General features: G+C 38.6%; 1 protein-coding gene and 1 pseudogene across 2 annotated transcripts in view; both read left to right on the top strand.

Annotated features, from left to right (window-relative positions):
- The window catches only part of TESK2 (testis associated actin remodelling kinase 2), a 134,897-nt gene that overhangs the window by 32,798 nt on the left and 74,795 nt on the right, over positions 1–27,304 (top strand). Inside the window, exon 1 of one of the 2 annotated variants that reach the window (XM_043574797.1) lies at positions 1,842–1,963. The exons of the other annotated variant lie outside the window; for it this stretch is intronic. The gene's annotated coding sequence lies outside the window, so the exon portion shown is untranslated. Of the gene's footprint in view, positions 1–1,841; positions 1,964–27,304 lie in introns of those variants that run through there. 2 annotated transcript variants of the gene reach the window in all.
- LOC122481693 lies at positions 14,392–16,596 on the top strand (annotated as a pseudogene).

The following is a 27,304-nucleotide window of genomic DNA, read 5'->3' as shown; positions in this document are numbered from 1 at the left end:
ATTCTCTGTTTTATGTGTTTGTTTGCATAAAGTTCTATATGTGTCTTTTCATTTCTATCTTCTATCTTATTTAGAAATTCTCTATATTTCCATGTTACAAATAAAATTATCATTTTTTAATCTTATGATTTTACTACTTATATTTAAATATTTGATCTATCTGGAATTCATCATTCAGTTGTACCAGCAATATTTATTATGTATTTAATATTTTTCTCACTGATTGGAAAATTTGCTGAATTTTCCTAAGTATTTTGGTATGTTTCAGGTCTGTTTTCTCTGTTTAATCTGTTGCCTTGATTTGTCTGTTCATATACTAGTACACACTGTTATAATAACTTAATCATTGCAACTTTATTTTAATATCTGGTTAGTCTAGTTCTCTATCATTATTCTTCCTTTTAAGAATTGTCTTGGTGTTTCTTCCTTATTTTTTATGTGAGATTTATCTATTTTTAAAACTTTTTTATTTTAATTAGGCTCCAAATCCAGTATGGGGCTTGAAATCACAACCCTGGGATCAAGAGTTGCATGCTTTACTGACTGAGCCAGCCAGGCACCCCTTTAGGTGACTTTTAGAATCAAGCAGCTTGTCAGTTTCCTAAAGCATTCTATTGCCATTTTTATTGAGGTTAGAGAGAATTTATAGATTTAGGGAGAATTAATGTCTTTATGGTATTGAATCTTTTATGTAAGTACATTCCATACCTTTATTTTGTATCTCTTCAAGTATTTTGTGCCCCTTGGTAGACATCAGAAATTTTTTAGCTTGCACATTTTCTGCAACGTTTATTCTTAGTTTTTTCTCTTTTCTATTGCAATTGTAAATTGGAGCTCTCCTTCCATTATATCTTCTGTTTGTTGTTTGCATATGAGGACTACCAAATTTTGCATATTAATTTTGATGCAGCCAACATACTGAATTAAAAACAATTTTTTTAAATGCTTATTCATTTTTGAGACACAGAGACAGAGCACAAGTGGGGGAGGGGCAGAAGGAGAGGGAGACACAGAATCCAAAGCAGGCTCCAGGCTCTGAGCTGTCAGCACAGAGTCCAACACGGGGCTTGAACTCATGAACTATGAGATCATGACCTGAGTGGAAACCAACTGAGCCACCTAGGCTCCCCTAACATACTGAATTATTAATGTTTGTGATAGATTTTCAGTTGACTTGTTTTGGTTTTCCAGGTTTATAATCATGTCAGCTATAAATGATGATTATGTTTATTTATTTCTTATTTTTATACCTCACTTTTTCTCAACCAACTGCAATGACTAATACTTCCTAAAATATTAATAGTGATATTTGTCATCTTTGTTTTGTTCCTGACTTTAATGGGAATGCTTGTAGTGTTTCCTAATTAATATGATATGGAGGCTGAAATAAATATATTTTATTCTATTAGATCTTTAAAATATTAACAAAAATCTTCTATTTTCTTAAGAATTATTTTTATGAGGAATGGATGTTGAATTTTACCACATGTCTTCTCAGAATCTATGGTATGATGGTTACTTTTACGTGTCAACTTGACAGGGCCACCAAGTACCCAGATATTTGGTTAAACATTATTCTGGGTGTGTCTGTGAGAGTGTTTTTGGATGAGATTAACATTTGAATCAGTAGATGTAAGTAAAATAGATTGCCCTCCCTAATGTGGGTGGCCCTCATCGAAACATTTGAAGATCTGAATAGAATAAAAAGACTGACCTTCTTATAATTAAGAGGGGAATCCTTCCTGCCTGACTGCTTGAGTTGGGACATTGGTCTTTTTCTGCTTTTGGATTGGAACCGAAATATTTTTGGGCCTTGAGACTGCCAGCTTTTGGATTGGAACTTATATCGTTGGTCCTCCTGGATCTCAGGCCTTCGGACTTGGACTGGAACTATACCATTGTCTCTCCTGGGTCTCCAGCTTGCTGACTGCAGATCTTGGAACTTCTCAGCTTCCGTTATCATGTGAGCCAATTCTTAATAATAAATCTCTTTCTCTCTGTATATATCCTATTAGTTCTGTTCCTCTGGAGAACTCTAATACATATGGTGATAAAACTATTTTTTTCTTTTGATCTCTTAGTAAAGTGAGTTGTATTAGTAGGTCTTCTAATAGTGAGCCATCCTTGCATTCCTGGTATATTATTCTTTCATGTGCTGCTAGCTTCTTTTTGCTGGGGGTTTTTGCCTTGATATTTGTGAGACTTGTCTGTGGTTTTCTCTTTCATGCTTTTGTTATTAGTTTTGGTAGCAATGTTATTCTTACCTCAAAAAAAATTATTTTGAAGTCTTTTCCCCCTATGCTTTGGAACAGTTGAAATAGTTTTGGAATTACTCCTTAAGAATTCATTAATATAGAATTCTCCTGTGCAATGTTTGGTCAGGTACTTTGATACTTTTCCTTTTCTTCTGGGGTAATTGGTCTATTTAGATTTTTGTTTCTTCTGGGTCAATTTTGGTAAATTATATTTTACTAAAAAGTTTTTATTTCTTATAGGGTTTCTAATATACTTGCATAGAAATGAGTAAATTTTGACTTAAATCTTTTGTTTGTTTAAGTAACTTTTAGATTAGTTGCAACTCTTGGAGTATAGACCCTACACTATTTGGTCTGTTGGTCCTTTTTCATGGATTTTCATTTCTCCTGTGATTTATAATTTTTTTATTGAAAATCTGTTTTCAGTGGGAGACGATTTCCCCTGGAGTTCTTTTTTTTAAAAAAAGGATTTCTTTTCTTTTTTTTTTTTAATGTTTATTTATTTATTTTGAGAGAGAAAGAGAGAGACAGCATGAGGAGGGGAGGGGCAGACAGAGAGGAGGAGAGAATCCCAAGCAGGCTTCTTGCGGTCAGCACAGAGCCAGACCTGGGGCTCGAACTCACAAACCATGAGATCATGACCTGAGCTGAAATCCAGAGTCAGATACTTAACCTACTGAGCCACCCAGGTGCCCCTCCCTTGGAGCTCGTGTGTGTGTATGTGTGTGTGTGTTTTAATGTTTATTTATTTTTAAGAAAGAGAGAAACAGTACAAGTAGGGGAGGGGCAGAGAGAGACACACAGAATCTGAAGCAGGCTTCAAGCTCCAAACTCCAATCTCCAAGCTGTCAGCACAGAGCCCGATGTGGCGCTTGAACTCAGGAACTGAGAGATCATGACATGAGCTGAAGTTGGATGCCCAACCGACTGAGCCACCCAGGTGCCCCGAGTTCTTTTGTTCTAAGTTGTGGATATACTTAATATAGTGGTCTCACGTTTGCCTCTGCTGGAGTCATCTAGGTTCTAGATCTGAACCTAAAGGCTTTATTTTGATTTCTTGGCTCAGGCTTTCTGTATAGATCTCAAACCTGAACTTGATTTTCATAGTTGGCTTTTATTCCTCATTTAAGGCAGTAGGATCTAGCATTATCCTACTATAAATGCCTACTATGAAAAGGAGAAAGCTAGTTAACATTATTTCATGGTATTTTAGAAAGTAAGTAGTTAATTTTATGGTGAGGACATTATCATTGGGAAAGAGAGAAATTTGTCTATTTATTTATTCTGCATGTAATAGTCTGATACAGGGTTTGATAAACTATAGCCTGCCACTTTTTTTGTAAATAAAGTTTTATTGCAACACATCCACACCCATTTGTCAGTATGTATGTTTTATGGTTGCCTTTGTGCTACAATAACAGATTTAAATAGTTGTAACAAAGACCACGTGGCCCTTCAAGCCTAAGGTATTTACTCTCTGACCCTTTACAGAAAAAGTTTGCCAACTCCTGGTCTGATAACTATAATGCAGCTAGGATATGGTTAGTTTTTATCTTTGATTACAAAGTACAAATGACTACAGAGTTTTAAAGGTCAGGTTAAATAAAAAATGTATCACTGGCAATAAAAGGAAATATTTGATTTTTGGTATGGGAGATAGAAATTATGCAGATAATTTAAGGACTTTCAGTTGCTTTAGATAGCAAAAGGAAGACTGGTTGATGGATGACTTTACACTGAGGAATGTGGATTTATGTGACTTGCTTGTATTCCTTTAAAATAATTCAGTTTTAGGGGCGCCTGGGTGGCGCAGTCGGTTAAGCGTCCGACTTCAGCCAGGTCACGATCTCGCGGTCCGTGAGTTCGAGCCCCGCGTCGGGCTCTGGGCTGATGGCTCAGAGCCTGGAGCCTGTTTCCGATTCTGTATCTCCCTCTCTCTCTGCCCCTCCCCCGTTCATGCTCTGTCTCTCTCTGTCCCAAAAATAAATAAACGTTGAAAAAAAAATTAAAAAAAAAATAAAATAATTCAGTTTTAGAATTTAGGACCTTCTGGTCACTCATCCTTAAAAATAGATCTTTGTTATGTTTTGTTTGTTTTTTTTTTTTTTTAAAGTTTATTTATTTTTGGGACAGAGAGAGACAGAGCATGAACGGGGGAGGGGCAGAGAGAGAGGGAGACACAGAATCAGAAACAGGCTCCAGGCTCTGAGCCATCAGCCCAGAGCCCGACGCGGGGCTCGAACTCGCGGACCGCGAGATCATGACCTGGCTGAAGTCGGACGCTTAACCGACTGCGCCACCCAGGCGCCCCGATCTTTGTTATGTTTATATGTTCCAGAAATGGATTTATACAAACCCAAAAGACAAGCCTTCTCTTTTAGGTGTATTCAGCTTCTGTATTTCACAAAAAATGTGTTTGTTTTTAAGGTTAATGATAAGTTTAGCTAATCTACTGTTAGGAAATAATTAAGGCAGATGGACTTGGACTGGAGCAGTTGTTCTCAACTGGGGGCAGTTTTGCTCTGAACGTGATATTTGACAGTGTCTGAAGTTATTTTTGGTTGTCACAATTAGGCAGTGAATGCTACTGGTATCTAGTGGGTAGGGGCCAGGGATGTCACAAAACATCCTATAATGCACAGGACAGTGCTCTGCAACACAGAATTATACGGCCTTAAATGTTAATAGTGGTGAGCTTATAAATCTGTGGCCTAAAAGCATAGAAAAGTTGAAAGCATTTTATAACCTCTCTTATTGAATTTGGGGAAAATATACTTCTAGAAACAAAGTAAGTTGGATTTGCATTTATAATATTTGTGAGCTTCAAATATTCACCTTTGATTGTTAATCTTTCCTTTTCATTAAAAAAATCATGAAATAGAGATTAAGGGCAATTTCATTATTTCTAGGCAAATGACTTAGAATATTTTGGATGTTAGGGAAGGACTGAAGCATGTGTAAGTGGAGATGACATTAGTGTTTGTGTGCACATTTAATAGAGTAAGAGAGAAAAATATAAAACCAAATGGCACAGTGGACCCCACTTCTCACCTTCTGGTAAAAGGTTCCAGTTCCATTGTTAGCAGTGACTGACAACCTGCTTAATGTTTCCAATTAAGAGTGCTTCTTTTGGGATACAGTAGAAGGTTCTTCCTTTCTTTTTAATCTAGTCCTGTTTTGTTTGAGAATATGATTGGAAGGAGACTTTCTAGGAAGGTGATTGTTCCAATCTTTTGAGATAACTCACCTTTTGGGGCGCCTGGGTGGCGCAGTCGGTTAAGCGTCCGACTTCAGCTGGGTCACGATTTCGCGGTCCGTGAGTTCGAGCCCCGCATCGGGCTCTGGGCTGATGGCTCAGAGCCTGGAGCCTGTTTCTGATTCTGTGTCTCCCTCTCTCTGCCCCTCCCCCGTTCATGCTCTGTCTCTCTCTGTCCCAAAAATAAATAAACGTTGAGATAACTCACCTTTTATTACCCCATGATATGACTCTGTATTTTAGCATGTATTGTGAAAACTGTAAAACCTGGAATCCCATTCCAGAACAAAGTATCAATGTAGCTTTTTTCTTTTTAATAATAGCTTTACTAAGAAATAATTCACATACTATAAAATTCTCCTTTTAGGGGCGCCTGGGTGGCGCAGTCGGTTAGGCGTCCGACTTCAGCCAGGTCACGATCTCACGGTCCGTGAGTTCGAGCCCCGCGTCGGGCTCTGGCCTGATGGCTCAGAGCCTGGAGCCTGTTTCTGATTCTGTGTCTCCCTCTCTCTCTGCCCCTCCCCCGTTCATGCTCTGTCTCTCTCTGTCCCAAAAATAAATAAACGTTGAAAAAAAATTAAAAAAAAAAATTAAAAAAAAAATTCTCCTTTTAAAAATCTATAATTCAGTGTTTTTTAGTATATTTACAAGGTTGTGCAGCCATCATCACTGCCTAATTAAAAAATTTTTTATTGGGGTGTCTGGGTGGCTCAGTTGGTTAAGTGTCCAACTTCAGCTCAGGTTATGATCTCACAGCTAGTAGGTTGGAGCTCTGCATATGGCTCTGTGCTGACAGCTCAGAGCCTGGAGCCTGCTTCAGATTCTGTGTCTCCCTCTTTCTCTGCCCCTCCCTTGCTCACGCTGTCTCTCTCAAAAATAAATAAACATTTAAAAAAATAAATAAAAATTATTTTATCATCCTAAAAAGAAAACCTATACTCATTATTAGTGACAACTCATTTCTCCCTTCCCCCAGCCCTTGGCAACCACTATTTTACTTTCTGTCTCAATGAATTTGTCCATTCTGGACATTTCATATAAATAGAATCATTTCATATGTGGCCTTTATGACTGATTTCTTTTACTTAGCATAATGTTTTCAACTTTGATCCATGTTATAGTATATGTCAGTACTTCATTCCTTTTTTAAAAAAATTTTTATATTTTATTTTATATTAGAGACAGAGACAGAGACAGAGAGACAGCGAGAAGGGGAGGGGCAGAGAGACGGAGACAGAATCTGAAGCAGGCTCCAGGCTCTGAGCTGTCAGTACAGAGCTCGACATGGGGGTTGAACTCATGAGCAGTTGAGATCATGACCTGAGCTGAAGTTGGACACTTAACCGACTGAGCCACTCAGGTGCCCCACTTCATTCCTTTTTATGTCTCAGTAATATTTCAGTGTATGGATAGTACCACATTTTGTTTATACAGTCATCTGTTGATAAACATTTGGATTGTTTTTATCTTTTGGCTATTGTGAGTAGTGCAGCTGTAAACATTCGTGTACAAATATTTGAGTACTTGTTTTCATTTCTTTCGAGTATATACCTAGAAGTGGAATTATTGGGATATAAAGTAACTCTAAGATTTACTTTTTGAAATAGTACCAAACTGTTTTCCACATTGGCTGTATCATTTTGCATTCCCACTAGTAACATACGGGGTCCAGTTTCTCTACAATCTTGCCAAAACTTGTTATTTTCTCTCTCTTTTCTTTTTATAAAAATTATAATAACCATCCTAGTGGGTGTGAAGTATCTCATTGTAGTTTTGATTTACGTTTCCCAAATGACTAGTGATATTGAGCATTTTTTTCATGTGCTTCTTGGCCATTTGTATATCTTCTTTTGAGAAATGTCTATTCAAGTTCTTTGCACATTTTTGAATTGAGTTGTTTTTGTCGAGTTGTAGTTCTTTATATAGTATCCTTTATTTTTTCAATTTGAAAGTAGTCGTTTGTTAACTGTCCAGATTACAAAAATAATCATGGTAGATACCTCAGTTAATCTGTTTTTTTAATTAAAATTTTTTTTAAAATTGTTTTTAATTTTATGTATGTATGTATGTATGTATGTATGTATGTATGTATGTATTTACTTCCAGGTTAGTTAGCATATAGTGCAACAATGATTTTGGGAGTAGATTCCAGTGGTTCATCCCCTATGTATAACACCCAGTGCTCATCCCAACAAGTGTCTCTTAATGCTTTTTATCCATTTAGCTCATCCTCCCTCACACAACCCCTCTAGCAACCCTCTGTTCTCTATATTTAAGAGTCTCTTATGTTTTGTCCCCTTCCCTGTTATTTTTGCTTCCCTTCCCTTATGTTCATCTGTTTTGTATCTTAAATTCCTCATATGAATGAAGTCATAGATATTTGTATTTCTCTGACTGACTAATTTCACTTAGCATAATACCCTCCAGTTCCATCCACGTAGTTGCAAATGGCAAGATTTCATTCTTTTTGATTGCCGAGTAGTACTCCTTGTGTATATATACCACATCTTCTTTATCCATTCATCCATCAATGGACATTTGGGCTCTTTCCATACTTTGGCTATTGTCGATAGTGCTGCGATAAACATGGGGGTGCATGTGCCGCTTCAAAACAGCAAACCTATATCCCCTGGATAAATACTTACTAGTGCAATTGCTAGGTCCTAGGGTAGTTCTATTTTTAATTTTTTGAGGAACCTCCATACCATTTTCCAGAGTGGCTGCACCAGTTTGCGTTCCCACCAGCAGTGCAAAAGAGATCCTCTTTCTCCACATCCTCACCAACATCTGTTACTACCTGAGTTGTAAATGTTAGCCATTCTGATAGGTGTGAGGTGGAATCTCATTGTGGTTTTGATTTGTATTTCCCTGATGATGAGTGATGTTGAGCATTTTTTCATGTGTCGGTTGGCCATCTGGATGTCTTCTTTGGAGAAGTGTCTATTCATGTCTTTTGCCCATTTCTTTTGAGTGTTGAGTTTGATAAGTTCTTAATAGATTTTGGATGCTAACCCTTTATCTGATACGTAGTTTGCAAATATCTTCTTCCATTCTGTCAGTTGCCTTTTAGTTTTGCTGACTGTTTCCTTCGCTGTGCAGAAGCTTTTTATTTTTTTATTTTTATTTTTAAAAAAAATTTTTTTTTTTCAACGTTTATTTTATTTTTGGGACAGAGAGAGACAGAGCATGAACGGGGGAGGGGCAGAGAGAGAGGGAGACACAGAATCGGAAACAGGCTCCAGGCTCTGAGCCATCATCAGCCCAGAGCCCGACGCGGGGCTCGAACTCCCGGACCGCGAGATCGTGACCTGGCTGAAGTCGGACGCTTAACCGACTGCGCCACCCAGGCGCCCCAGAAGCTTTTTATTTTGATGAGGTCCCAGTAGTTCATTTTTGCTTTTGTTTCCCTTGCCTCCAGAGACAAGTTGAGTAAGAAGTTGCTGTGGCCAAGATCAAAGAGGATTTTGCCTGCTTTCTCCTTGAGGATTTTGATGGCTTCCTGTCTTAATTTTAGGTCTTTCATCCATTTTGAATTTATTTTTGTGTATGGTGTAAGAAAGTGGTCCAGGTTCATTTTTCTGCCATGTCGCTGTCCAGTTTTCCCAGACCACTTGCTGAAGAGACTGTCTTTATTCCATTGGATATTCTTTCCTGCTTTGTCAAAGATTAGTTGGCCATACGTATGTGGGTCCATTTCTGGGTTCTCTATTCTGTTACATTGATCTGAGTGTCTGTTTTTGTGCCAGTACCATACTGTCTTGATGGTTACAACTTTGTAGTATAGCTTGAAGTCTGGGATTGTGATGCCTCCCGCTTTGGTTTTCTTTTTCAAGATTGCTTTGACTATTTTGGGTCTTTTCTGGTTCCCTACAAATTTTAGGATTGTTTGTTGTAGTTCTGTGAAGAATGCTGGTGTTATTTTGGTAGGGATTGCATTGAATATGTAGATTGCTTTGGGTAGTATGGACATTTTAACAATGTTTATTCTTCCAGTCCAGGAGCATGGAATGTTTTTCCATTTTTGTGTGTGTGTGTGTGTCTTCTTCAATTTCTTTCATAAGCTTTCAGTAGTTTTCAGTATATAGAGTTTTCACCTCTTTGGTTAGGTTTATTCCTAGGTATTTTATGGTTTTTGGTGCAAATGTAAACGGGGTGGATTCCTTGATTTCTCTTTCTGTCACTTCATTATTGATGTATAAGAATACAATGGATTTCTGTGCATTGATTTTATGTCCTGTGACTTTGGTGAATTCATGGATCAGTTCCAGCAGTTTTTTGGTGGAATCTTTTGGGTTCCATGTAGAGTATCATGTCATCTGCGAAGAGTGAAAGTTTTTCCTCCTTGCCGATTTGGATGTCTTATTATTATTATTTTTTTAATGTTTATTTTTGAGAGACAGAGACACAGAGCACAAATGGGGAGGAGCAGAGAGAGAGGGAGACACAGAATCTGAAGCAGGCTCCATCCAGGCTCTGAGTTGTCAGCACAGAGCCCAATGCTGGGCTTGAACCCATGAACTGTGAGATCATGACCTGAGCTGAAGTCGGACGCTCAACTGATTGAACCACCCAGGCACCCTGCTCAGTTCATCCTTCTAATGAGCCTGTTGATCTGGTCTTCCCTGTTGTGGGCATCTCCACCTTTTGCCAAACGGGTGGTCTTTTTCTTTATTCCCCCTCATGGAGAAGATAATTTGAAGGGCCATAAGAAGTTATTTGCTTCTTTGAAATATATTCTAACAGTATAGATCTTGTGAATCAGATCCTCCATGCAGATAATGCCATATTTACCAAGAGAGTGAGCAATGTGTTATCTGTCAAGGTAATTCGCTTCTTGTTGATTTTGCCATAACCACACTTGTAGATCAGTTCATTTACTGACTTCCAGTTTGGGTACTCCCATATTTATATAGTGTCTTTTGATGCTGTTCAGTTTATCTATTTTTTTCTTTTGTTGCTTGTGCTTTTGGTATCAAATCCAAAGTCATAAAGATTTCCCCCAATGTTTTATTCTAAGAGTTCTGTAGTTTTAGCTCTTAAGTTTTGATGCTATTGTAAATGGAATTGTTTTCTTTTCCTTCTTTTCTTTTCTTTTCTTTTCTTTTCTTTTCTTTTCTTTTCTTTTCTTTTCTTTTCTTCTTTTCTTTTCTTTTCTTTCCTTCTTTCTTTCTTTCAGTTTATTTATTTATTTTGAGAGAGAGAGCATGCACACGCATGTGCACTGTCAGTGCAGAGCCTGACATGGGGCTTGAACTCACAAACCATGAGATCATGATCTGAGATGAAATCAAGAGTCAAGATTAACCAACTGAGCCACCCAGGCACCCCTCTTTTCTTTTCTATCTTTAAAATATTTTTTATTGGGTTGCCTGGGTGGCTCAGTCGGTTAACTGTGTGACTTCGGCTCAGGTCAGGATCTCATTGTTCATGAGTTTGAGCCCTGCATCAGGCTATCTGCTGTCAGCACCAAGCTGCTTCAGATCTCTGTCCCCCCCCCCCCCGCCCCTCCCTCACGTGCGCACATGCTCTCTCTGTCTCTCAAAAATAAATCAGTAAATAAATAAACATTAAAAATAACAAAAATTTTTTTTATTAAAGCAAAAATGACTACAATGAAAAGAGATGAATTTAAAAAAAAACCAGAAGAGTAATCTTTGGTTTGGGAGGATTCTTATATTCATGTAATGAGGACCCTTTAATTTTAGCAGTGGAAGTGTTGGAATGCTGACATAAGATCAAGTTAGGAAAAGAACACCAATATCAGGTCAAAGCTAGTTGGTGTCTTCCAAAGTGACAGTAGAAGATACCACAGGGTAAAACGTGGGCGGAGCTGTACTCTTTTCACCTCAGAAGAGAACTTTATGTGCTACAAGAAGAATGCCTCAGTCACCCAGGGTTATAGGGAAAGGAATTAGTTTCTAGCAGTATTATGATAGGGGAAATGGTTTTCTTAATTTCATTTTTCAGATTATTTATTGCTAGTGTAAAAAAATACAATTGATGTTTGTATTTGTCTTGTATCCTATAACTTTGCTGAACTCTTTTATTTTTTAGAATTTTGGAATTTTCTTTTTTAAAGTTTATTTATTTGAGAGAGAGAGAATGAGAGAGTAAGTGGGAGAGAAGCAGAGAGAGGAAGAGAATCCCAAGCAGGCTCTGCGTTGTCAGCACAGAGCCCGATGCAGCGCTCAAACCCACAAAACATGAGATCATGACCTGAGCCAAAACTGAGAGTCAGATGCTTAACTGACTGAGCCATCCAGGTGCCCCTAGAATTTTCAATGTACAAGATCACGTCACCTGCTTAACATAAATCTTGACTATATAAGTTTTCTCCTCTCCCATACCTAGACCCTTGCACAGTCTGAGTTACATGCCCATTGTCTTCACAGAAACTTGTTACTTTTATCATATTCTGTTGAAATGATCTATTTAAAGTGTCTGTCATCCCACTTAGCTTTAAGCTCCATGAGGATAGGGACTATGTGTTATTTACTTTTGTTTCGCCAGGGTATAGCACTGTGCCTGGCATAGAATAGGCATCCATCCATCCATCCATCCATCCATCCATCCATCCATTCACTATATTGTGGTTCTTCTATATGTTAGGCATTGTGCTAAGTGCTGAGATACAGTAATGATTAAGACTTGTTATTCTTGCCATTGTGGAATTTATAATCTAATGGTAAATATTTATATTAAGTAATTACAAGGGTGATTACAACACAAAGAGAAACATGGCATATTAGTTTCCTATTGCTGCATAGCAGTATTACCATGAATGCAATAGTTGAAAAGAATACGTATTTATGATATCTTTTTCTGTGGTTCAAGAGTCCAGTCAGGACTTGGCTGGGTCCCCTGCTCCATGGTCTCACAAAGCTGTATTTAAGGTGTCAGGTTGGGTGGAGATCCTGACTGGCTCAGTCAGAAGAGGGTGTGACTCTTGATCTCAGGCTTGTGAGTTCAAGCCCCATGTTGGGTGTAGAGATTACTTAAATAAATTTAAAAAAACTTTTACAAAATGGTGTCATCTGGGGCTGACATCTTATCTGGGGCTTAACTGGGGAAGGATTTGCTACTAAGCTCATGTGGTTGGTGGCAGCATTCAATTCCTTACAGGCTGTTGAATTGAGGGCTTCAGCTTGATATGTTTCATATTGGCAGCTTGAGTCTTTGAAGCTAGTAAGCGAGTCTTCTAGTAAGATAGGTTACAATCTTATGTGACATTTAGGTCACAGTTAATTCATTTTTTTCTTCTTATTTATTTATTTTTTAAATTTATTTTTTTTGGAGAGTGCAAGCAGGGGGGGTGCAGAGAGAGGGGGACAGAGGATCTGAAGCCGGCTCTGTGCTGGCAGGCTGACAGCAGTGAGCCCGATGTGGAGCTTGAACTCACGAACTGCAATATCGTGAACTGAGCTGAAGTCGGATACTCAACCGACTGAGCTACCCAGGTGCCCCGCAGTTAATTCATTTTTGATGTTTTAAATTTTGAGTCACCTTTGCCATATTGTATTGGTTAAAAGTAAGTCACAGACCCTGCCCAGGCTCAAGGGGAAAGGATCGCACAATGGCATGAACACTAGGGGTAGGGATCATGGGAGCCAGTCTAGAGTCTGTTGCCACACATGGATTGCAATGGGAGTACAAAAAAGCCATTGTCTAATTTGGAGCGGGAGAATGCTCTTCTTGAGAAAGTGAAGTTTAAGTTGAGACTTGAAAGGTAAATAAGAACTAGCCAAGTGAAGGAATAGGTTGGAGAAATGAACATTCCAAGAGGAAGGAACAATCTATTTGTAGGCCTAGATGAGAGAAGTCTGAGATGCAGTTAAGGATTTGAAAGAAGTCTAGAATGGCTTCAGCAGAGGGTCGGGGAGATTGGTAAGAGATGAAATATGTTGCAGAGGTAAGCAGGGGTTTATTGTTGAGGACCTCATCATCTGTAGAGGTCCTCAAGGATAAGAATTTTCGATTTTATCTTAGACTTGCTTTTAATTTTAAGTAAGTGGGTTGGAGAGGGTAAGAATTGATTCAGTTTGGCAATGGTCCAAGTGAAAGATGTGATATGTGACTGTGGCAGAAGTGTGCATGGTGGTAACTGGAATGGTGTGGAGTGAAATGATTTGAAATACTAGACATGCTTTTTAAAAATCTTTTGAAAAAACATTTATTCATTTTTGAGAGAGAGAGCATGAGCTGGGAGGGGCAGAGAGAGAGACAGAGGATCTGAAGCAGGTGACAGCAGAGAGCCTGATGCAGAGTTCCAACTCACCAACTGCGAGATCATGACCTGAGCTGAAGTCAGACGCTTAACCAACTGAGCCACCCACCCAGGTGCCTCTAGACATGCGGTTTAATTTACCAACTTAAGTATGCTTATAAAAAAATTGAGAGATACTTTGAAGGTATTAACTGTAGCATTTGGTGAATGGTTGGATGTGATGGTGAGAGGAAGGAGGAATCAAAGATGATTTCAAGTACAAGTAGCTGGATGTTTGAACTCTGAAGGAGGAATGTATTTGATGATTTCAGATTTGGATTAGAATGTGAAACCTCTACAAGCAGTTAACATCTAGAGTTCAGAAGACAGATCTGGCTTGGAAATGTAGATATAAGAGCTATTAACATAGAATAACTGGGGGCGCCTGGGTGGCTCAGTCGGTTAAGCGGCTGACTTCGGCTCAGGTCACGATCTCGCGGTCCGTGAGTTCGAGCCCCGCGTCGGGCTCTGAGCTGACAGCTCAGAGCCTGGAGCCTGTTTCAGATTCTGTGTCTCCCTCTCTCTGACCCTCCCCCGCTCATGCTCTGTCTCTCTCTGTCTCAAAAATAAATAAACGTTAAAAAAAATTTAAAAAAAACCATAGAGTAACTGAAGCCATGGGTATGAATGATGTTATACAGGGAGTATAAACAGACAGAAGAGAGCCTGGGACCAAGTATTGAGGAACTCAAACATTTAAGGGTTGAGTAGAGGAAGGAAGAGCTGGCAAAGGAGCCTGAATACAAGTAGTAAGAGGGTAAGAGTACCGGCGTGTGTGTATCTGTGTACCTGTGTGTTAGTGAGTGAGAGAGAGAGACTTGATGAAGAAATTTGAACCTAGGATGAACACAAAGTTTGTGTTCTTTTCACTGTACCCTGTATAACAATGCCTACCTTGTAATGTTGGAAGGATCAAATGAAATGTGTAGGGCATCTTGTACAATGTTTTGTCGATCAAGCAAATAGTAGCTTTTGTTATTTTAGATGTTATTTTCTCTATTTTATTTTTGCACAACAGTTCAAATTTGATCTTAGGTTAGCCCACTATTTTTAGATGTGATTTCATTTTAAAAAATTTTATTATTGTTATTTTTATTAGAGAGAGAGAGCACAAGTGGGGAAGAGGAGCAGGAGGGGAGAGAGAGGAGAGAGAATCCCAAGCAGGCTCCATGCTGAGTGAGGACCCGACCCAGGGCTCAATCACATGACCGCAGGACCAAGCCTAAATCGAGAGTCTGTCGCTTAACTAACTGGGCCCATAACTGAGCCCCAGATATGATTTCATTTTTGATGGTCATGTGATATCAAATGCCCTCTTTTCTTATAATTATCATATTTTTCATAGCATGATTGCCTCTTCTCTCCTTTGTACCTCCTGTATACCCTATATAGACTTTTGTCAGAGCAATGCTACATTTTATGACTTTTTTTTTTTTTTTACGTGTTTGCGTTTCTCTGTTAGATCAGACCTCCCTATGTTTTTCATCTCTGTGTCTTCAGTACTTGGCACAGACTCTGCCAAGTAGTGGGTACTCACTAAATATTTGTTGCATGAAAAAACCCCCATATATATGTTATAAGAATATGTAGAATTTGCTAATCAAATTGTACACCTGAAACTAATATAACACTGTATGTCAATTATACTTCAGTATAAAAAGAAAGAAAGAAAAGAATGCATTGAGAAGCAACATGAGAGAGAGATAGACTCTGGAGCTAGACTGCCTCTGTTTGAGCCTTTAAAAATTTTTTTTTTCTAAACCCAATATGAGGCTCGAACTCACAACCCTGAGATCAAGAGTCAACTTGCTGCATCACCTGAGCCAGGCAGGCACCCCTATACTGACTCTATTTGAATCTTGGCTCTACCACTTATAAGCTTTCTGACCTTGGGCAAGTTACTTGACTTCTGTGCCTCAGTTTCTGCATCTGCAAAATGGAGGTAATGATAGTACCTACCTTATGGGGTTGTTGAGCAGATGTAATGAGCTAGTATGTATAAAGTATTTATTTTTTTTTCAACGTTTATTTATTTTTGGGACAGAGAGAGAGCATGAACGGGGGAGGGGCAGAGAGAGAGGGAGACACAGAATCGGAAACAGGCTCCAGGCTCTGAGCCATCAGCCCAGAGCCTGACGTGGGGCTTGAACTCAGGGACCGCGAAATCGTGACCTGGCTGAAGTCGGACGCTTAACTGACTGCGCCACCCAGGCGCCCCTATGTAAAGTATTTAGAATACTGTCTAGCATATAATATACCCTATATAAGGGCTAGTTATTATTTCTATTACAAATGCAGTTAAGATTTTGAATTTTGTGCTAAGTACTATGTTAAGAACTTGTATACATGATCTTTTTATTTATACAAATATTTATATTTGCCACAATAATTCTATAAGCAGTTATACTTCCATTATATAAATGAGGAAACTGCCCCTGCCCTGGAGCCATTAAGAAGCAGCAGCCGTAGCTCTGTACTACCCTCTGGCTGGGGGCCTAAACAAGGGCCATGAGGTGACTAAGAACGTGAGCAAACTGAGGTATAGCTGCTGCCACAGGCGCCTCACCAAGCACACCAGGTTTGTGTGGTACATGATCCGAGAGGTATATGGCTTTGCCTCATATGAGCAGCCTGCATGGAGTTGCTCAAGGTCTCCAAGGACAATGGTGCCATCAAGTTCATCAAGAAAAAGGTGGAGACACACATCCATGCCAAGAGGAAGATAGAGGAGCTGAGCAACATGCTGGTAGCCATGGGGAAAGTCACAGCCAAGAAGGATTGAACTCCTCCCCTCTGTATGTAATAGAAACTTTTGGAACTTGGAAAAAAAATAATAAATACATAAATAAATGAGGAAACTGAGGTCCAAAAATGTTTAATGTCTTGCCAATAGGTAAATGGTACAGCTAGGATTTGAATTCCTATCTGTGTAATTGATGAATGGAATATCATAGCTAATTTTGATCCAGTGTACAAGAAAACATTTAAAGATTATTTTATTAATTTTTATATATTTATGCTATATTTTTAGAATACTGTGTGTGTGTGTGTGTGTGTGTGTATGCTTTCTTATAGAGTTCAACCTGATTCATTTTGAGTGGCAAGTATACAACTAGTTATATAAGTTAGAGGCTTGGGCACCTGGGTGGCTCGGTTGTTAAGCATCTGACTTCAGCTCATGTTATGATCTCACGGTTCATGAGCTTGAGTCCCACTTTGGGTGAGCATGAGCCCTGCTTTGGGTGAGCACAAGCTCTGCTTCTGGTGAACATGAGCCCCGCTTTGGGTGAGCCCCGCTCCACTCTCTCTCTCTCTCTCTCTCTCTCTCTCTCTCTGTCTCTGCTCCTCGCTCACTTGCGCTCTCTCTCTCTCAAAAAAAAAAAAAAAAAAAAAAGAGGCAAAGTTCCTACTTTCTCCCCTTTTATATTTTCCCAAATTGACAGCATCATGTGGAAATGCCAAGCTGTAAGAAATAATAAACTTATAAACTAAAAGAGCCAGATATCTGCCATCTGCTTGGGTACTGAAAAATTGATTTATTCACATTCATGGTTATACATTTATTATTTAGTGCACATGGAGTTGTCATGCAAACTCTAAATCTGTAACAGTATTAACAGTTGTGGTATAAAGAAAGTAAGGGGAACATTTTAGTATGTGAATGTTACTTTGTTCTAAGATGTTTTATTTTTGTGCTTGGGAAGGTAAAGTTTTTGTGTTTTCTGGTGGTTTTTTCTATTTTGAGAAGTAAGATACTGGGTCTCAAAATGCTGGTGTTGCTGCAGCGGTCTTAGTGTGCCAACTGCCTACAATTTTTTAGTCTCTCAAACTACATCTTGTGAGATCTGCAAGACACTGAATCCTTTCTCTTTCAAATGTGATCATTGTCACAACCTGAATGTATAGAAACTCAAGGATTTTTCTCAAATTGTCTATATTTTCATAGTTGTGTTTCTTCTCTTCTCTTCTCTTCTCTTCTCTTCTCTTCTCTTCTCTTCTCTTTTCTTTTCGGGAGACAACATGAGTGGTTGAGAAGGGCAGAGGGAGAGGGAGAGAGAGAGAGGGAGAGAATCTTAAGTCGATGCAGGGCTCAATTCCACATACTGGGATCATGCATGACCTGAGGCGAAATCAAGAGTTGGACACTCAGCTGACTGAGCCACCCAGTGTTTGTGCTTTTCCATCTGCCTCTCTGAGACCTCACCATAAAAAGTGTTTTCATCAACACTACGTGTGATCCTGTTCTTACAATATGTAATGACTGCATGTTTTCATAGTCACAGTGTCAGAGAAGAGTTAAGTTCTATAGTCTTGAAGGTGTATAAGGAAGCTTTTATAAAATGACTAAGAAGTAGACAGGATGATGTGAGGTAGTGAATGTTCTACCTGAGTGTGAAGGTTAGGAGTAAGCCCGTTAGCCATCTCTGGTACTGTTTAGTACCAGTTTTTAGAGTTATTGCTCTGACTGCAATGCCTGTTTATACCAAAGCTGTTTGGAGGAACAAAGTAATGAGTTCTGGGAGGAATTTGAACCTACCCCCAAACTCCAAAACATCAGTGAGCAAGATGTGTGTGGATGTGTGTGTTTGTCCATGTTTGTCCCTTGTGTCAGATCAGCCATTTCAGAAGTAAATTGCCCCATATAGTCAGAGAATTAAGGTAACCTTCAGTATGAAGAATGAGATTAAAGAAGAACAAATGTAGAGAAAACTCTTCATTGTACAATATTACTCTGGCATGAAAGCAGTGTTTTATAGGAATTGAGCGCTTTTTAAAATGTTTTTTTTTCTTTCTTTCTTTCTTTCTTTCTTTCTTTCTTTCTTTCTTTCTATCTTTCTTTTAGGAACTGAGTGCATTTTTAACCATCAGAAAATGTTTTCAGTGTTTGAAACAGTCAAGAAAAAGAGTGGATAGAGACACTAGAGCAGCAAGGCTTGAACCTTAAGTATCTTTACATGGGGAGGGTGTGAAGAAGGAGAAGAGACAAGTAGCAGTCAGAGATAGGTTCGTAAAGTTCAAGGAAGCTGCCAGAGCTCCAAACATAAATTCCAAAGAGCTGACACCGTGTTACAGACATTTACAAAAGAGGGTATAAAGAGGAAAACAAACTTCCCTCCCCACCTTCCACCATCCTTTTTAAAGGAGTTTAGCATTGAAAAGTGTGGAGAAAGAGGGTGATAACAGTCCAGTGCAACTTAGGGCTTTGCACCTTGGTAATCGTCTTTGTTGCATAGCCTTATTGTCTGTCAAAACTACTTCTTGCCAAATTTCCTATTGTGTTCCTTGTTGCATTTATCTGGTTTTGTAACCTCTTTGAGATACTGGGGGTTTCAGAGCGGGAGCTCTCCTGGGGAGGTTTGGTGTTTGGCTGGTGTGGAGGGGAAATGATGTATTTTATAGGAGGCACTGTGTATCATATGTGCACTTAAGGTTCACACACAGCAATATATGATTGGAGCTTTTGGCCCTTTTCAGTACATTTAATATAACCCCTAGAGCTGCTGTGGGAAGTTGGGCTAAGTAGTAAAGAATATTGTAGATGTCTCAGTGGGCCAAGCTCAGCACTCAGTGACAAGTGATAATTTATCAAGTAGCAAATTTTACTGTGTTCATATTGCTGTGTAGAAATACCTGCCAAGATCCTTCACTTTAATTGATAATTCAGTGGGGGGGGGGGGGGGGGGAGGGGGGACAAAAACTAGAAGCACACAAGTTGTATTGTACAACTTGCATTCACTCAGCTCATAGAAGTATTTCTGTAAATGATATGATATATGTGAAGGCACGTGAAAGATACTACAAAAAGTTGATTCTAGAGTGTATTATTTTGCGTCAGTGAGAGTGAGAGAGTTGGTTACTGTCCTTTTGTGTAATCTCATTGCACTCTGTTGCTACTTCTGTTGCAGCATGTGATAAACATTGCAATTATTTGCCATCTTATTCATTTATTTACTCAGCAGATATTTAGTTAATACTCATTAGGTGTAGGACATTGAGCTAGGTGTTAGGGATAGAGGAATAAAATCCTGCCCTAAAAGAGCTCTTTGCTTAGGATGGAAGATAGGAAATATATTTAAAACACAGTATTTGCTAAAATAGAACTTTAGCAAGAGCCTAAAATTACTCAATACATATTTGCTAAGTGTGTGAAAGTATGCATAGGGTACTAAGGAATATAATACTGGGCACCAGTATAAACATTGTGTGAAGGAGTCAGAGAAGGCTTCATAGAGGAAGTCACCCTTTAGTTTTCTTGAAGGAGAAAATAGAGCTTGTCTGGTGGACACGTAAGGGAAAGGGCATTTCAAGCAGTAGGAAAAGCATATGTGGAGGCACAGAGGAATATTCTAGGAACGGTGAGAAATTTGATTTAGTTTAAGTCTGGTGGATGCATGTAAAGGAATGGCAAAACTCTGATGAATCTAGAGAGATAGGCAGGAGCTAGACAATAAAAGATTTTTTCTTTTAATTTTTTCTTTCTTTTTTTTTAAATTTTTAAAATGTTTATTTTTGAGTGAGAGAGAGACAGACAGACAGAGTGGGGGAGGGGCAAAGAAAAAGGGAGACACAGAATCCAAAGCAGGTTCTAGTCTCTGAGCTGTCAGCATAGGGCCCAATGCAGGGCTCAAACTTACAAACTGCAAGATCATGACCTGAGGCGAAGTCAGACGCTCAACTGACTGAGCCCCCCAGGCGCCCCTAAAAGATTTTTTCTTGATCCAGAGTCTCTGCAGATATGTTTATTAGTTTTTTGTATTCCCAGCTTTTGTATGTCAGCTTTTGGTTTGTTGAATCTCTCAATTGTTTCTTTGTTTCCTATTTCATTAATTTTTGCTTTTATCTTTATTTTTATATTTTTATATGGCATTTTTAGTTGAACTCTAACCCATTTTTACATTTTTTTAAAATGTTTATTTATTTTTGAGACAGAGACAGACAGAGCATGAACAGGGGAGGGTCAGAGAGAGAGGGAGACACAGAATCCAAAGCAGGCTCTAGGCTCTGACCTGCCAGCACAGAGCCTGATGCAGGGCTCGAACTCACAAACCGTGAGATCACAACTGGAGCCGAAGTCGGAGGCTCAACTGACTGAGCCACCCAGGTGCCCCTAACCCATTTATTTTTAATCTTTTTTGCAAATCAGTTAGGATTGTTTTTGGCAGTATGTTACAGAAACCTGAACACAGTGGCTTATTCAAACTTTTCTCAAGAAATCTTGAGAAATGCCTATGCTGTGCAGCTGCTTAAGGAAGTCCTCAACAAACCAAGCTTCTAGTTTCCTTGTCTTTAGTGTGTAGTCCGTGGCCTTTTGGTTACAAGGTAGCTGTTCTTGATGCAAGCACTACGTCTTTGCTCCAGTCTATAAAAACGGTAAAGGGCAGTTTCATCAGGGAAACATTTCTAGAATCCCTACCTAGCAATTCCCACTTATATCTTCTTACTTAGTACTATGTCACCTGGCTACTCTAGAGAGAGCGGGGGAGGGAGGGAGGGAGGGAGAGAGAGAGAGAGAGAGAGAGAGAGAGAGACAGAGAGAGAGACAGAGAGAGAGACAGAGAGAGAGAATCCCAAGAGGGCTCTATAATGTGAGTGTGGAGCCTGAGGCAGGGCTGGAACTCATGAACTGTGAGATCATGACCTGATCCAAAATCAAGAGTGAGATACTTAACCGACCGAGCACCCAGGTGCCCTGAATGTTTTAATTAACCAAGCACATTGCCAACTAACTGAGGTCCTGTAAGTCAAGAAGAGGGGGAAAATAGATGTTGATAAACAGTGTTGTCTACTATGCTTGTTTTTAATTATTTTGTTGTTGTTGTTGTTGACTTCTAATTTTATTTCATAGTGGTCTGGAATGTGGTTTTGGAACTACATTCTTTGAAATTTTTTGAGAATTCCTTTATGATCCAGGCATTTTGGTCAATTTTTTCATATGGACTTGAAAAAAAAAAGATAAATAAAGCCTACCTTTACTGGGACAAGATTGAATCAAGCATATCAGTTTTGTTATTAAAATGTATCATATCAGCCATCTGGGTGGCTTAGTCTGTTAACCATCCAACTCTTGATTTTGGCTCAGGTCAAGATCTCATGGTTTCTGGGTTTGAGCCCCACTTTGGGCTCAGCACTGACAGTGCAGAACCTCCTTGAGATTCTCTCTCTGTCCTCTCTGTCTCTGTCCCCTCCAATGCTCATGCACATGTGTTTCCGCTCTCTCTCAAAATAAATAAACTTTTAAAAAAAGTGCTATATTCATACTCATTTATCTTCTAGAACTTTCAGTTTCTGAAAGGTATGTTAAATAATCCCATGAAGACTGTGGATTTGTTAAACTTGCCTTGTGTTTTGTCAGTTTTTGTTTTATATATTACAAGTCTGTGTTGTTAGATACATACAAGGTCATAATTATTATTTCTTGGCAGTTTTGTAGGGTGCATGCAGTGCTTTTTCCCTTAGATTAGTTGTTCTCAAGCATTTTAGCCCTAATGTTTCCATTATCTGGGTTCAAATTCTGGCTCTCTCGTTTACTAGATGTAGGATCTTGAGAAAGTCCTTTTAATCTCTCTGTGCCCAATTTCCATAGCTGTAAAATAGGAGACATTAATAATACCAACCTCCCAGAATTGTTTTGAGGATTGAGTTAATATATATATATACACATATATATATGTATGTATATATACATATATATATGTATATATATATACACACAGTATAACAGAGCCTAGTACGAAGCAAGTGCTATGAATAATAGCTATATTATTGCTACTATAACAATTTTTTAATGAATTCTGACTACCTTAGAAATGAAATTGATAGGTAATTAGGTTACTGTTGTTCATAATTATAAAGCATCAACATGATACCCTAACTCTATGATAAACAAGAAGTAAAAGAAAATTAAATTAGTAAAAATATACATTTCAATATGCAAAATTTGGGGCCTGACTACTGTAGAAAATTTAATGAAGTAGTCTGATGCTTTTACCCTCTCACAAATGACTGGTTTAAAATTTTTTTTTTTAATTTTTTTTTTCAACGTTTATTTATTTTTGGGACAGAGAGAGACAGAGCATGAACGGGGGAGGGGCAGAGAGAGAGGGAGACACAGAATCGGAAACAGGCTCCAGGCTCTGAGCCATCAGCCCAGAGCCCGATGCGGGGCTCGAACTCCCGGACCGCGAGATCGTGACCTGGCTGAAGTCGGACGCTTAACCGACTGCGCCACCCAGGCGCCCCTAAAATTTTTTTTTAATGTTTATTTTTGAGAGAAAGAGAGAAACAGAGCGTGAGTGGGGGAGGGGCAGAGAAGGAGGGAGACAGAATCTGAAGCAGTCTCCAGGCTCTGAGCTGTCAGCACAGAGCCCAATGTGGGGCTTGAACCCATGAGGCGTGAGATCATGACCTTAGCTGAAGTCGGACACTTGATCAACTGAGCTACCCAGACGCCCCACAAATGATTAGTTTTAGATTTAAGAGAAGACAGAAGCCATTCCATGCAAGAAGAAAAATTAAAGAGCAGAGATATTTTATTTATTAGAATAAAAGTATAACAGACCAAAAAAATCTAATGGACTAGACTTATTTGTATGTGATAAGAGAAAGAGGACAGTGACCTCAAATGAAATAGCGATAGCTTGCCAAGGCAAATTACAGATTGATGAAGGAGAGAAAAGAACGAGGTATGATATATCTTTGCCAGCTTTATCAGTGTTTCTTTGTAAAATATTCATTTAATCTTGAATGTTTCATTGAGGGAAAAAAACTTGGCAGAGTAGGAACACGGGTAAATTTATTTGTGAGCAAAGCAAAAATATGCTTTTAATTTATGGTTGATTTTTTTTTTTTTTCAATTTTTGGAAAGAGAAAGAGAGTGCAAGCAGGGGAGAGGGGCAGAGGGAGAGAGATTCTTACCATGCTCAGCACAGAGACCACTGCGGGACTCGATCCCCTAACCCTGGGATCATGACCTAAGCCAAAATCAAGGGTTGGGTGGTCCAACGACTGAGCCACCCAGGTGCCACTCTAGTTGATATTTTATTTTAAGTTTATGTTGAGAGAGAGAGAGAGAGAGAGAGAGAGAGAGAGAGAGAGAGAGAGAAAGAGAAAGAAAGAAAAAAAGAGAGAGAGAACCTGCGGAGGAGAGGCAGAGAGAAATGAGACAGAATCCCAAGCAGGCTCTGCACCATCAGTGCTGAGCCCCATGTGGGACTGAAACTCACGAACTGTGAGATTATGACCTAAGCCAAGATCAAGAGTTGGACACTAACAGCGTGGAGTCTGACATGGAGCTCCATCTCAAGACCATGAGATCATGACCTGAGCCGAAATCTAAGAGTCAGATGCTTAACTGACAGTCACCCAGGCTCCCCAGCATAGGTGATATTTTTAAATAAAGGCTAAATAAATCATTGTGAGTATAAAAACTACAAATGGGTTCTGATACATATTGTATAATACAATACAGTTGTATAGGATTCAAATACTATATGACTATACTATACTTCAAATACTAGGAGCAGCATTGCTACTGGTGGTCTGATTTTCTGAAATGTTGACCAATTCTTCATGTGTTCTTCTGAACATAACGAAAGAAGTGATTTTTCCTCAATTCATAATATAGTTGTATTTCTAGAAAATTTAGTATATATTAAAACCATGCAAGATGACTTTGTTTTTTTTTGCTTTTTGTCAAATAGTGTTAGAATCCAAGTTCAGGTAATAATACATATATATGTTCTTCATTTACATGAATGTCTAGCAAGATATTTGAATTTCATACAGCACATAGAACAATGCTTCCTTGTGCAGTACTGTCCTGGTACCTTGCAGGATGTCTAGCATCTCTGGCCAGCAACACTCCTTGCCCCCAGTCATTGTTATAACCAAAACCTTAATCTAAAAACTTTAAAAACACCTCCTAAGTGACTTGTTATAGCCTCTATTGAAAATTATTGCTTTAAACACTGCATATGCCTAATACTTACGTTGCTATACCAGCTTACTGTATACTTATTGTATATTCACTGTGACTTCTTGACTGGAAGTCCTAAGCCATTCATTTAACAGTTAACTTAATGATTAATTGCTTTGTGACAGTTCTTATGTTCTTGTCCTAATTATTATTTAATTCTCTCCTTACTATTTCTCTGAACTGGTCAGAGGCTTATGTTTCTCATTTGCTCTAGAAATTAAGCCTCCTGACTCAAGTTAACTATTTAAATTCAGCAAATATTTTTTGAGCAATTTCTAAATGCTAAACTAAAGGCACTGTGCCAGAGAAGGGATTCTTAGCTTGATTTTATACCACACTGCTAAAAGTGAATATATGGCATGTGGTTTGTTATTAAACATATGCAAATAATTTAATTTTAAAAATATAAATTAGAGTTGAATTAGAGGTACCCCTATATTAACTGTCACTCTCATTTGTGTGTTAATATGCTTATTTGAATGGAATAAAAATGGGCTATAGAAATAGCTAGTGGACATAGGATTGTATTTGTAACCTGTAATTTATTTTTTCTATTTGAAAAAATCTAATGTCTGTTCATAGTTATATAATTATTGTCATGTTTCTCTTTCCTGCTTACCTTTGTATGATTTTTGACAAAAATCTAGATTGCCCATATAAAAATAAGTCCTACATGTCAGAAGGTGTGTATGTGGGGTGTGGAAGAAAGCTGAACTACTCTTTCAGGGATAGAAAAATGAACGGGGCAAGTTCTTGGCTTGAAGCATATGGGAAATTATTCATATGTAGTTGTAGATTTTTTAATCTCTTTTTTAATCTGATTTTTTAAAATGTTTATTTATATTTGAGAGAGAGAGAGAGAGTGCGTGGGTGGGGGAGGGCAGAGAGAGATGGAGACACAGAATCTGAAGCTGGCCTCAGGCTCTGGACCATCAACACAGATCCTGTTGAGGGGCTCGAACCCATGAACCGTGAGATCATTACCTGAGTGGAAGTTGGAAGTGTAACCAACTGAGCCACCCAGGCGCCCCTGTAGTTGTAGATTCTCTGTGTCCATAGAAGGAGATGAGTTCAGGATCTTCCTATGTTGCCATCTTGAACCCAAACTGCTCTTAGACATATAGAAGATAGGTAGACTACCAACATACAAATGCAATATACAAATTCTGTAATATGATATGCAAATTATGTAATGCAAATTCTGTAATACAGATAATTAAGGGTAGAGTAGTAAGAAAACACAGAATGGAGCATCCAGTTTTTCTTGAAGTAAAGAGATTTTTTCCCAGGGAAAGTGGTGTTTCTATATCTTGAATAATTGAAACAAATTTAGTAGGGAGATTGGTATTGGGCTCAGGAGGTGAGGATTGCATCAAGGCAAGGAGAATAGTATATGTCAAGGCAAGGAAGTATGAGAGTGTGATGCATTTGTAAGAATTACAAATATAAATATATAATAGATAAAGATGGGGGAGGAGTGGGCACAGGGATGGACAGGGAGCAGTAGATGAATTTAGTTTTGCTAAGGAGTTTGGACTTTATTCCTTAAGTATCAGTGAGCCATTGAAGAATTTTAAACTGGAGAGCAACAAGGTAACTTTGTGATTTGAGGGCATGGATTACTGGAAGACCTGACAAGCTGATGCCTAGTGTTGATCTATAGGCTTCTCAACATCCAGCACAGTGCCTTGCATAGAGGATGATAATATTTGTTACTATTTGTACCTGAAAAGACTAATGAAAGGTAATCGGTCACTTCCAGCCTGCATGTACACACTTGACTGGACTTTAGTTTGTGATATGTAACTCTTGTTTGCAGATCTGGAAATTATCTTCAACTCAGGTATTAGTTTTAGGGTCTGAATCTTTGATCAAGGGGAGAAACTCTGTTCTTGGTAGTTGCCTGCCTAATGCCACTGAATGTTTTCTTGGTGTCTGTGATCATTCATTCTAAGTAGCAGTTCTCAATTTTTCTGCTCACCCTTTATATAGTTCTCTTTCTTCTCGTTGGCCTCTTCCTTTAATTTTCCCATTGTTCATACTTTATCCAGAAGAACTGTGGGATGATGGGGGTTACTCATTAGAATACTACCATGCTGGTAGAGAAACTCTTATGTACACAGACATTTCTGGTGACTTAGTATTGTTATTTGATCGTATCTGTGCTTTTTTGTTTGTTTTGGTATATTACTGAAACATCTTTAAAACCTGCAGGGTACTTGGACTTCTGAACATGTGAATATAAGCCTCTGTTCTATAAAACTTTAATTTTGTCTGCAGTTAGATGCCATGCTCTCTCAGTTTCCTAATGTGTGTGTGTCTGTGTGTTTGCGTATGTATTGAGGGAGTGTTGTCAGTGCATTTTTTAAAGGCCTAGAGGGGTACTCATCAAGCTTGAGACAATAACTACTTGGAATGAACACAGAAGATTGCATTTAATGGATCGGATAGTCAAAGGGACTTATTTATTTTTATTTATATTGTTTTAATGTGTTACAAAGAAAATATATGCATGTATTATTTAGGTAAAAATTAATATAAATTGAAGTTGAAAA

Source organism: Prionailurus bengalensis, chromosome C1 (genome assembly GCF_016509475.1).
Source record: "Prionailurus bengalensis isolate Pbe53 chromosome C1, Fcat_Pben_1.1_paternal_pri, whole genome shotgun sequence".
NCBI lineage: Eukaryota > Metazoa > Chordata > Mammalia > Carnivora > Felidae > Prionailurus > Prionailurus bengalensis.
Note: the sequence above shows the minus strand (reverse complement) of the source record. Positions and strands in the feature narration are given on the sequence as shown.